The sequence below is a fragment of the Oryctolagus cuniculus genome, chromosome 10 (genome assembly GCF_051225735.1).
Source record: "Oryctolagus cuniculus isolate XC-2025 breed Fujian yellow rabbit chromosome 10, ASM5122573v1, whole genome shotgun sequence".
Classification (NCBI taxonomy): Eukaryota; Metazoa; Chordata; class Mammalia; order Lagomorpha; family Leporidae; genus Oryctolagus; species Oryctolagus cuniculus.
This window is the reverse complement of record NC_142876.1, coordinates 79,180,569-79,192,586: the sequence shown is the minus strand read 5'-3', so window position 1 is coordinate 79,192,586 and position 12,018 is coordinate 79,180,569. Positions and strand designations below refer to the sequence as shown.

At 44.2% G+C, this 12,018-nt stretch overlaps 1 protein-coding gene across 5 annotated transcripts in view; it reads right to left on the bottom strand.

Annotated features, from left to right (window-relative positions):
- FOXP1 (forkhead box P1) overlaps positions 1-12,018 on the bottom strand; it is a 465,689-nt gene that overhangs the window by 431,415 nt on the left and 22,256 nt on the right. The window lies entirely within an intron of this gene.

The window sequence follows — 12,018 nt, the reverse complement described above, 5'->3', positions numbered from 1 at the left end:
GCTTTCACACCCAAGAACAAACTGTGTGCATGGCAAAGGCATGGAAGGGCTCGGAGCAGCTGGAGAGGGCTGCAGAAAGGTAACAGTCGTGTCAGAGCTACTGTAAACTGCCTCTCGCTCTTCCATCGGCAAGTAAGCATCTGCAAAAACAATCCCATGCCTTCACCTTGCGTCCCCAGCAGGCCTGACCAGCACCCGCTCTAAGTCAAGACCGCCTTTATCCTAGTCAACGAAGAAGACCAGTGACATGCATACTCCCTTGGCTCTGAGTCTCAGGTCCAGCGAGGGTCAGGCTTAAATGGAGTCACGAGCAGCTTCCATGTCTCCATACCACATGCAAGCCTCTTTCCCTGCAAGCAGGAAATGCAAAGGACGCGGAGCCTGCAACTCGCCCAAAGGCAGAACCCTCCAGCCAAGGCAAATACCAGGGCTGCAAGGGTTCTGCTCGAGAGACCTTCCAAATTGCCCTTGCGCCTGGGGGATGGGCATCTGTGCGGATGTGCCAGGGTGGGGTCAAGAATTCAAAAGCAGGAGAAAACAGCCCAGGTCTCCCACAGCAAGAGGTGGACTCCCTGATGACGTCCTAGTCTGGCTTCAAGCAAGCAGAGGCTGACTTTGTGCTGGGATGCCACCATGTTAGCCACCAGCCAAAAATGGTCAAGTGAGAACGATTTTTTAAATTTCCTTTGCCCAGGCTACACGGAGATAAACAGTGAGAATCAGCGTGCAGTGCCATCTAGGTGGGAAGAGCGCTCGGTCGGAGACAAGCCTCACGTGTAGCAAACCCTGCCTCCCCATGCCTCGCCTGCTGCACATCTCAAACCCAGCACCGTCAGTTATTTCAAGGAGGAATCTTTGTGTCAAAGTAGAAAATCGCACTGTTTATTCAAAAAAAAAAAAAAAATCCCTGCTCCATGTTCCGCCCTACCCCTGAACACTTACTACTTACTCACAGAAAACAGCTCACAAAAATGTCATAGACTCAAGACACACACACACGAAGGAAATTTATATGAATGGAAGATCTACATTTTCTCCTCCTATAATAATACAGTTTCCTTAAAGCAAAAATATCACATATTTCCAATTGTAGGTTGGACCCAGTAGACTTTCAATATTAAAAGTAGACTTTATTGATTTCCTCTAGTATAAAATTAGAAACCTTTTCCTTATGGTCTTAACCACGCACGCCTATTGCCCCCACCACAAAAAGTTTTATGGTTTAGGCGCAGGTTGAAAAGTCTGTCCAACTAAACAAAGACCGCCTTTCTTCCCAAATAAAAAGGAGTATAAGAAATTTGCCTACTGGTCCCCCAAGACACAATCAGACAGTAAATTCTCCCGGCTTCCAAAATGATTGATGTGATGTCGCTGTTTTCTTTCATCACTCCCTACCTTGTCTGGTCGCTGGTGAAAACCAGGAAGCCACAGACACACACTTCGGTCTTTTTGCTTGTGCGGGCCTCAATTCTCCAATGCCAGGTTGCTGCCAATGTCCTTGCAGCCAATGGTAAACAGGCCACAAGGTTCAAGTTAACTGTGGAGCGTTACTACACTGAACATCTGGTCATGAATGAACGGATTGCCCACTAACTCTCAGCATTGGGCAGCTGATGAAAAATTCAACATTTTCCTTGTTGGCACAGTTGTTTTGGAGAATTCTCTAGAGCTTCCTGAATTATATTAAGAAAATTTCACTGCAGCAATCTATATCTGTGAGAACAGCTGGTGCTGAAAGGGATCTGCTGCTCTCTCTCTGTGCTAGGGGACCTCATGTTGGATCAGGACACTTCTACTCCATTTGTCCTTGAAAACTTAGCCTTCGCTCGAAGGTGCTGGCTCAAGCAAATGGCAGGAGAGACAGCCCATGGCTGCTGGATTTCACACGGAAGACCATCTTAATTCAGGGTGAAAAATTCACTACCCAGCTACGAGCCCACTTAAGACCAAAACAGTTTATTAGGAAGACCTGTCTCAGGATTTCCCTTAGAAAATACATCCGAATGGTAATCTGAACTACTACTGCGTTTTGAAATCAGGTTGGTCCTTTTGGCATTAGGCATTTTCTGTAGATCCATAGTCCTTTTTAAAATCTCTCCAAATGCATTGTGTGCAAACATTACCTTTTATTTTTTTAAAACAACATAACTAATACTAAACTCAGCAAAGTCTTTTGTGAGACCTAAAGGTAACACAGTTAGGGTAAATCAGATGTAATATGTGATACTGCATTCATCACTGGGAGAAGGCACACTGACAGAGGTGTCTGGCGATGCTTAAGGAAAGAAATTCTCTAAAAATACAACAGTACTGTTTAAAGAAATTAACTTGTTAATGGATATATGTGATATATTATTATTCTTTTTTGTTAAAAAAAAGGAAGTGGTAAACTTAAGTCAAGCTAAATTTAGGCTATTATCTATGCAGCATAAATTTCACTTCTGTGTATAAATGCTAACTTGCATATTTCTCCATGGTAACTAAACTATGATTAAAACAACAGTGAAACCAGCCTTTAAAGCCACCTGTTTAACTAGGAACAACCTAATTTACAAAAATACTTAAACTTTGGAAATTTCACGGGCATCCATATCTTGCTTTTCCCAGTAGAAAGCTCACTTTTCTGTGAACATTTAATTGCAACGTTCTTGGCCTAGGTCGTAATCTTTCTTTTTTTTTTCAACTAGTGTAATTTTTTCATGTATTGTTCACTCTAACATAAGTGGTATTTAAGATTATAAAGAATAAGACCCTAATAACTCTTTCCAAAAAGGAAGTTATTTCACCGCTTGGAAGGGATTAATTTACCTAGAAAGTATCTTCACCTTTTACAAAAGAACTAAAGAAAGAAGTGAGGAAATTTCAAACTGAAATGACTGTCTGAGATGCCAAGCCACATTCAAACTAATTTTTTTTTATTGAGATAGCCTTGTAATTTACTAATGAAGAAATGGGGTATTTTATTGGTGAAATTAAAGAAATAATTATAATATCTCCAAGAATAGTAAAAATGTAGGTATAAGCAATATTTTCTTATTTAATTATACAACATAAAAGTAGATTTGAATGTGAATCATTTTGAAACCTTAGAATTAGGTCTAGAATTTAAATACTGAAAACCCCTTGAAGTTGAAACACAATCATAATAGGTCAAGTTTGGTGTGAAAATCATGACTCACAGTCACGAAACGTATTCAGAAATGCCTCACACTAAAACTTTATGATAATCAAAAATTGATCCTCAGACTTTTTTTATTTTTAGTCTCCTGGTCTTTATATGATGTAACGTCTAAGGCCACATTTCCCATTGTTAAGTCATAATGACTGTATAAAACTCATGACAAAAAATAACTCATAAAGTGTCACAATTTATAATTTTAAGTATACTCACCTTACTAGTATCATGTACATTTACACAGTAGATGCTAATTAGATAACAATAGTATGACTGTAATATCTATAAAACCTGCCTTTAAAACCAAATTCTGTTAAAAATAGTCTTTTCAAGCTGACATAACCCATTTTCAGGGTCATATTTAAAATAATTAGTGCCACTGCTAGTAAATGTTCTAATAAAACTAAAAATTGATTCCTAAGCAGAATGCAGAATTATCTAAAACTTAACAATAAAGTCTTCCAGTATTCTCAGATAATCTTTCCAAAGGTTATCTATGAAATCAAAGTAGTACCAAGATTCTGAAGTTCAGATTCCCTGGAGCCACTTACATGGCTCCAAAAGCTCTGCCTCTGGTACCCTCTCCGATTCCCTGACACCCATAAACGTCCTGTTGAGCTCAGCAGTAGATTCTGCAACAAGGAGAGAGGCAAGAAGCTGGGTCCCGCGTCAGACGCGCCAACCCCAAGGCCCAAGCTCCCGCAAGAGTCACCAGCTCCCCGGGAACAGCATGTGCATTACTCACACCCACCAGCCCGACTCCAAGGCAGTCTGCAGTGACGTTTGGAGGCATGGGATTGTTGTTTCCTAAGAATTTTAAGTCCTCTTTAGAGACAGATTTTTCAAACTAACAGTCAACCCTCCTTTTGGTGCCTCCTCCTATTTAAAATCCAGTGCAGCTGAGACACAAGAAATCTAGAAGGGAGAATTCTATAAGCAGTGGTCATTGGTCCTAACATCCCAGACCTCAGAAAAGATGGCTAGAGGCTGGCACTGTGGCGCAGTGAATTCACAGCTACCTCTTGAGATGCCAGCATCCCACATCAGAGCCCTGATCCAAGTCTGGATGCTCTGCCTCTGATACAGCTCTCTGTTGCTGTACCTGGGAAGGCAGTGGATGTTGGCCCAAGAGCTCGGGCCCCTGCACCCATGCAGGGGACATGGACAGAGTTCCTGGCTCTGCCTTCCGCCCAGCCCTGGCCATCGCTGTCAATTGGGAAGTGAACCAGCAGATGGAAGCTCTTTCTCTCTGTTTCTCCCTCCCTCTCTGTCACTGTCTTTCAAATAAATAAAATAAACCTTATGACACAATGTGTTAGGCTGCTGTCTGTGGTGCCAGAATCCGACTTGGGCACTGGTTCATGTCCACCTTCGACCCAGCTCCCTGCTAATGCACCTGTGCAAGCAGTGGAAGCTGGCCCAAGTGCTTGGGCCCCTGTCACCCACATGAGAGACCAGAGAATCTCCTGGCTTCAGCCTGGCCTGGCCGTTACAGCCATTTGGGGAGTGAACCAGCAGATGGAAGATCGATCGATCGATCGATCTCTCTCTCTCTCTCTCCTTCTCTTTCCTTTTCTCTAATGCTGCCTTTCGAATGAATGAATGAATGAATGAATCTTGGAAAGACAAGAAAAGGTCAAGCAGGTTATCCATTAGGATGAACCAGTGACTATATCCATCCTGAATCTGTCTACTCAATTTCTCCAAAAGTGATCAAAAAACTTTAATGGAGCCGGCGCCGTGGCTCACTTGATTAATCCTCTGCCTGTGGCGCCGGCATCCCATATGGGCGCTGGTTCTAGTCTCGGTTGCTCCTCTTCCAGTCCAGCTTCTGCTGTGGCCCGGGAGGGTAGTGCTTGGGCCCTGCACTCGCATGGGAGACCAGGAAGAAGCACCTGGCTCCTGGCTTCGGACTGGCATAGCTCCAGCCATAACGGCCATTTGGGGGGTGAACCAATGGAAGGAAGACCTTTCTCTCTGTCTTTCTCTCACTAACTCTATCTGTCAAATTTTTAAAAAGTTTTAAAAAAACTTTAATGGAGAAAAACTTTCATGGTGGTAGAGGTGGGGGGGGGGGTGACAATGGGCATTTGGTGCAATGGTTGACACAGCTTGCATCCTGTATTACAGCACCTCAGACCCACTCCCAATTCCAGTTTCTTGCTAGATATGCACCTTGGGAGGCAGCAGGCGATAGTTCAAGTATTTGGGTCCATGCCAACCACGTGGGAGACCCAAACTGAGTTCTTAGCTTCAGTCTTGTCTGACTCTTTGGCCATTGCAAGCCTCTGGGGAGTGAACCAGTAGATGGGAGATCTTTCTCTTTCAAATAAATTATTTTTTAAAAGATGCATTTTTATAATTTATATTTTAATAAGATGAATGACTGAAGGATTATTAACCATAATAACTACCTCATATTTGTATATGATTTTGCATTTGTTAAAGAGTTATCACTTGTCCTAAGTCATTACCACACTAACTTGTGTCAAAGGCATTATTAGATAAAATGAGTTGGTGGAGAAACTATGTGGACCAGAGTGTCGGGATTTGTTGTAGGACTTGAACTTCAGGGCTCCTTGCAGTAGTATTATCTCCTGATTAGGGAAGGGAACTGGGTAACAGAGGCAAAAGCATTCTATTCCCTCTTCATTGATAGCAGGAGACTATTGTACTGGTTGTACTGGTTGAAGTTTTTGGCTTATGGAGGAACAGGTTCTTAATTCTTTTTCAGATTGAAAATAGTAGCTAGAGGGGCCTGCATTATAATACAGGCTATGCCACCACCTGGGATGCCAGCATCCCATATGAACAGTGGTTCCTCTCCTGGCTGCTCTGCTTCTGATCGAGTTCCCGCTAGTTTGCCTGGGAGAGCAACAGCAGATGGCCTGAGTACTTGGGGCCCTTCCAACCATGTGGGAGACCCAGATGGAGTTGCTGACTCCTGGTTTTGGCCTGTCCCAGCCTGGACTGTTGTAGCCATTTGAGGAGTGAACCAGCAGACAGAAGATCTCTCTCTCTAGCTTCCTCTCTGTCTCTCCTCTTCTCTCTGTAACTCTGCCTTTCAAATACATAAATCAGTCTTTAAAAACAAAGAAAGAAAAAGGAAATAATAGCTAGAACAGTACATCTGAAGGCCTGCATGGCTCTGGCCCACAGAGTGCCCAAGATCAAGCCCTGGCTAATTCTCCTGCATTTGCCCTTTCTGCTCCGTGCCTTGTGAACACCATTCTAGCCACACTGGTCTTCCTTCTGCGCCTCAAAACCAGCATGCTCATGACAGCTGGGGTTTTGAACACTACCTGTTCCCTAAGAGTCTGGAATGCTACTCTCCAGCTTGCTATTTAAATGCCTCCTCCTCCATGAGGTCTTCCATGATTACCTCATCTAAAGTGACCCAGAGCCCTCCTGCTCCATTGCATTCTTTTATTTTCCCACACAGCATGTTTCTCTGATACTGTTTGTCATGTCTGTCTAAGTATCTGTGCCCGGCTAGCGTGCCAGTGACACACAGCAAGGCTCTTTGGCAATCTTGTTAACAATTATACTCCCTGTACTTATAACACAGCCTGGCACACAGAAGTCTAATAAATAATTGGTAGGTGAATAAATGAATCATATCCCCCATTCTATCAAGTGTCTAATAATGTATCCTTCCTCCCCAAGAATGTGGAGTCCTTTCAAACAGTCAATGTTCCATGAATTTCCTGTGAGAATGGGGTGGGGGTAGGGCTCATTATGAGTGATTTGGCTGAGTTAAAACGTGTTGTCAATGTTCTACCCAAAGGAGGTTGGGTCGCTTGGCGATACGTTGAGTAAGAGGCATCTCTGAGCCGCTGGGAAGTAGAAATGGGTTATAACACACAGAGTTTAGCAACAAAAATCCTTTCTGTGTTAATTAATCATCCAACATCAAGGAGGAAGTGTAGAGGGCCGGGAACAGCTAGCGTTTCCGTTAGGAACAGGAGAGAGCAGAGCTGAGTCAGGTCTTAAAGTTCTGTCTCCCTTGCACTCTGGCTCCAGGCTCCATGGAAGTGTGTGTGCTGGCATGTGAGAGCAGCGAATCATAGCCAAATTCCTACACCTCCATGCAGCAACCATCACAGAGTGCAGGAGGCTCTGAGAGGGTCAAGTGGAAGCAAACTCGGGCAGCCACATGCTGTGGCTATACCTTCCCAGGGACTGGGCAGCCACCCCTGAGCCAGGTACCTGGCAGGCCTATGCTACCCAGTGTCCCTGGGTAAGCCTCACCTCAAGCCCAGGAGGTAGATGCACTCTCAGCATCTCTATTTTGTAAAGGAGGAAAGTGGCAGTGAGTGAGCTGCCCTGCTGTGGAGCTGCAATTTGACCAGGAAGCCAGAGCCCGAGCCAGAGCCCTTCTGAACACGCAGGCTCGTGTCCCTTCCTACCAAGCACCAAGTAAAGCCTTCAGGAGCCACGGCCAGGTAAGATCAGGCCCAAAGGCACCTGCCTTCAGGTGACACATACTCCAGCTGGGTGCAAAGACAGTAGGAACACACATAACTGATGGGCAGGCCCAGCTACCCAACTTGTGAGGCCCCCACACACGCTGCAATCTGGACCCCTTGTTCAAAAGTGTGAGAGTTTCGAGACAGCAGCAGCAGAGCACTAAACCAAGTGTGGTTCCCTTCTGAGTACGGGGGCTTGTGAGCCTGAGCAGGTCTCACACCCACGAACCCAGCCTTATTCTAAGGGTTTTATTTCTTTGAAAGTTTACTCCCTATTTTCCTCATGTCTTTATAAGGTTTGAGGCATGAGTCATAAAGAATATATGCATTTTTAAATGGAAGAGACCAAGTTGCAGAGGGCTGGGAGCCACCTGACTGTGTACTTTCAGCTAAGGGGCGGGTACAAGCCATCAAGTGGCAGCTCCTGGAACTGCAAGATGAATGCCTGGGAGGCAAAACCCATGTGGAGGGGACGCAAGTGAACTGGATTCTGTGGCTCCAAACTTTGAATAAACTTTTGTATTTATTATGTATTTGAGAGCAGAGAGCAACAGAAACAGAAGTAGACAGACAAACGGACAAAGTGAGAGACCTCATCCACTGGTTCACTCCACAAACAACCACAAAGGCAGGGGTTGCTGAAGCTTAGAGCCAGGAACTTAAGGTAGCACATGGGTGGCAGGAATCCACTGCTGCCTCCCAGAACTGCATGAGCAGGAGGCTGGAATCAGGAGCAGAGCAGAGAATCAAACCCGGGTACTCCGATGTGGGAGGTGGGCGGCTTACCACGCTGAACACCCACCCCCAGGGCTCTTAGAAGAGCCTTCTAAATTGCCTGTGCACAAGCTTATAATTCCAGAAAGTTTCTGGAATACCTGGGTCCAGGTCCCAGAACCTTTTCTGATTCCAGCTTCCTGCTAATGTGTCCCTCTGGAGACAGCAGGCGAGGGCGCCTGCTCTTGAGTGCCTGCCACCCGTGTGGGAGACGCCGATGGAGTTCTAACTCCTGGCTTTGGCCTGGGCCGGCCCTGGCTGTTGTAAGCATTTGGGAAGTGAACCAACAGACGGAAGATCTCTCTTTCTTTCTCTGTGTCTACAGAACTTGCAGATTGGAGACAGGGAGATCAACAACAAACAAGGAACATCACAAAGACACAATCAGAAAGTAGGGTAAATCAAACAGAAGCTACCAAGCCTGCATGAGCAAACAGGAGGGCCTTGTGCTTTCTGCTAAGAGGACAGGAACGTCCCAGTGTGGTGGCCCTGCCAGAGCTTTCAGTGGCTCACAGAGTGAACCTAAAGAATTCCATGTCTTTGACTTCGACTATTTAAAATCATTTTCTATTCACACTGGCAGAGACGGGAAAGTCCCTATGTCTAGTCCAGTATCAGGTCCCATACTACACAGATTTGATCCTTCGGCGGAACTCTCCTCCATGTAAAATTGTATGGGGAGCAGGGAGCTAGAAAACGGGGGAAGGAAGAAGAAAGGGGGCGAGAGAACAAGGCAGAAAGAAAGAAGAGAAGCAGAGAGCTCACTACCTTCAGAGCACGGAGGAAGCTTAACATAGAACTCTTTTTTCTTATTTTTTTCCTCCTTCTGCAAAAGCTCAAAACGCTCTTCGAACCACTCAAATCTTCCCTCCGCTCCAGGATCTTAATATTATTTTAACAGCGCTTTGTGTGCACAAATAATACTAAAACCAGAAACTGCGCCTCTTTCCTTAGAAGCATCTCTCTAATCTGATTGTATATATGTCAAGTCTGTATGTGCAGTGTGTGTGTCAACAGCACTTAAGTGATATCTGTCTCCACTTGCTTCTGATTTCTTCGAATTCTCATATTAACCTCTCTCATTTTTTGAAAAAAATCATGCTGGGATTTTCCCTCTTTGAAACTAGACAGAAACATAAGATATTTCAGTTCTTGCTATGAAGCACGAAGCAAATTGAAAATACTGCCAGCACTTTAGTCTCATTAGTTTCCTTTAAACACCTACTTTGCTGGTATAAGCTAATGTGAACCCTTCTCACCCTGTTTAAATTCCAACATAAAATTTGTACACAACAATAAAACATGTGGCTCATTTGTCATGCTTCCACGAGCAGCTATGTCACTCACACCAAGAACCCCGGGCTGGGTGTGCGGAGCGATTTCGCTCCCATTTCACATCACTCAATTGAGCCTTCTCTAGGAAAGCTTTTAACAACCACATCTGGCCTCTGATAAATCACCGCACTTTGTCTTCCTGCCAAAACTCCTCCTTTATCTAACTTACATCTTCATGATGAGATAGGAAATCACGCATTATGGTGGTGACAAACAATTGTAATTATGTCATTAGTAGCCATTTAGTCTACAAAGGTGCTCAGAAAGGAAACAGAATGCACAATAAGAAATATAGGATAATACATTGATCACAGTTCTAATCCGCTTTTACTTCATGAGTGTAAAAAGCTGGCATAATTCTCAGGCCCAGCAGGCAGTAATGGCACACCACTTTATGAACTATACAGCTATTTTATTCCCCTATCTACTTAAAAATAAAAAAGCATTTAATAGCTTGATTTAGACATAAAAGTTATTTGTGATGCCTCGCTGATTACAATATTTATTTTTCAACTGGTCGGAGAAGTGAGTTTCTGTGTAAGGCAAGAAACTTGAGTTATTTGGGTATGTGTGTGTGAGTGCACACACACAAATGCACACGTGACACATGTGGGTGCACGTGGGCGTATGTAACTGCACGCGTACACACACACACCTACATATCCCAAAAGGATTCAAGAAACTTCACAATATGATATTTTCCTCTATGGATCAAGTGAGGCAGAAAAAAACACTACAAAACAAGAGATCTAAGAAATACGAGGGTGTCTAAGGAAAGGGTAAAATATGCTCGATCCCCTCCCTTCCTAACAGGCAGTTTCGAAATCAGAATCACAAGCAGGGCGGCTTAAAATAAGAAACGGCGTGTTGCTGAAGTCCTACAAGCCTATACGTTTCTCCAAAGTCAACACACGTCAAATGCCTCGCTCCATCAGACCACGGCAACCAGGAGGAAGGAAAGGGACTGAAACGGTCTGAGAGCCCACGACCTTCTGAGATGCATGGGCTGACATTTCTGCTGACCACATCTCTGCCTTTGAAACGCACACTCCTAACCTAGAGAAGCAGAGTGACTCAGAGGGCACCGTGGGCCACCTCGGCCGAGGGCAGCGTCATTCTCTGCGTGGCTCCAGTGGGCCAGGTCAGCTTCGGCACTTGCCACAAACCTTCACTTCCCTGTGAAATCTCCACGGGAGATGCCGCCCATGCCTCTCCAAGTCATTTCAAACTTTTTCCGTTTGTGAATCTGACAATGTCTAGCAAATGCCAGTTATGTCCCATACTGATGTGTTTGCCTGAAGATAATTAACATGCAAACGCAGTGACCACAAGTTGAAACTGGGAACACTGATGCCAAGTCTAATCAATGCAAGGCTAACCGGAAGGTTGTTATGTTCAGACATAGAAGCTTTTTCTCTATGGGATGAACTTCTGTTTTTCACCTGGCACGTGACAATGAATGTTTTCCTGAAAAATTCTGGAGCTGAATTTTTTTTTTAATTATTTGCAAGTAATAAGTGAAGTATCATGCTTATGTCACTAATATTGAGGCAAATCTTGATTGACATCATTACGTGTTCCATTCAATCTGGGGCTGCCATGAAGACAATGAGGCCATTTACTCCAAATTTTTCATGAACTTCATTTAAAAACCAAGTAGTTAACTCGATCTGGAGTTTACAAAAGCACACATCTCTGTTTTATTATTTAATGGATAATTATTGCTTCATGTTTATTTTTAATATGAACCTAAAATCTCAGATTCTCAAAAGAGGCTTGGGAAGTAAAAGAAGCTAAATCTTCTTTCCCAGAAGTTTTGTTTCAAATGAAAACAGGAGCCAGCAAGGTGGCATAGTAGGTTAAGCATCCACTTGTAATGCTGGCATCCCATATGGGCGCTGCTTCGAGAACTGGCTGCTCCACTTCCTATTCAGCTCCCTGCTTCTAGCCTAGGAAAGCAGTGGAAGTTGGCCCAAGTCTTTGGGCCCCTGCACCCGCAAGGGAGACCTGTAAGAAGCTCCTGGGATCCTGGCTTCGACCTGGCCCAGCCCTGGCTGTTGCAGCCACTTGGGGAGTAAAACCAGCAGATGGAAGATCAGTCTCTCAATTTCTATCTGTTTTTAAATATTAAAAAGAGAACAAACTCTCCCATATCAGTGATACACCTTGTGTTCAACATAGACACACAAACACTCCTGTTTTCCAATACATTTGGGAAGGAATCAGACTATGGTTATTACAGATAAAACTAGAAAGTCACAATAA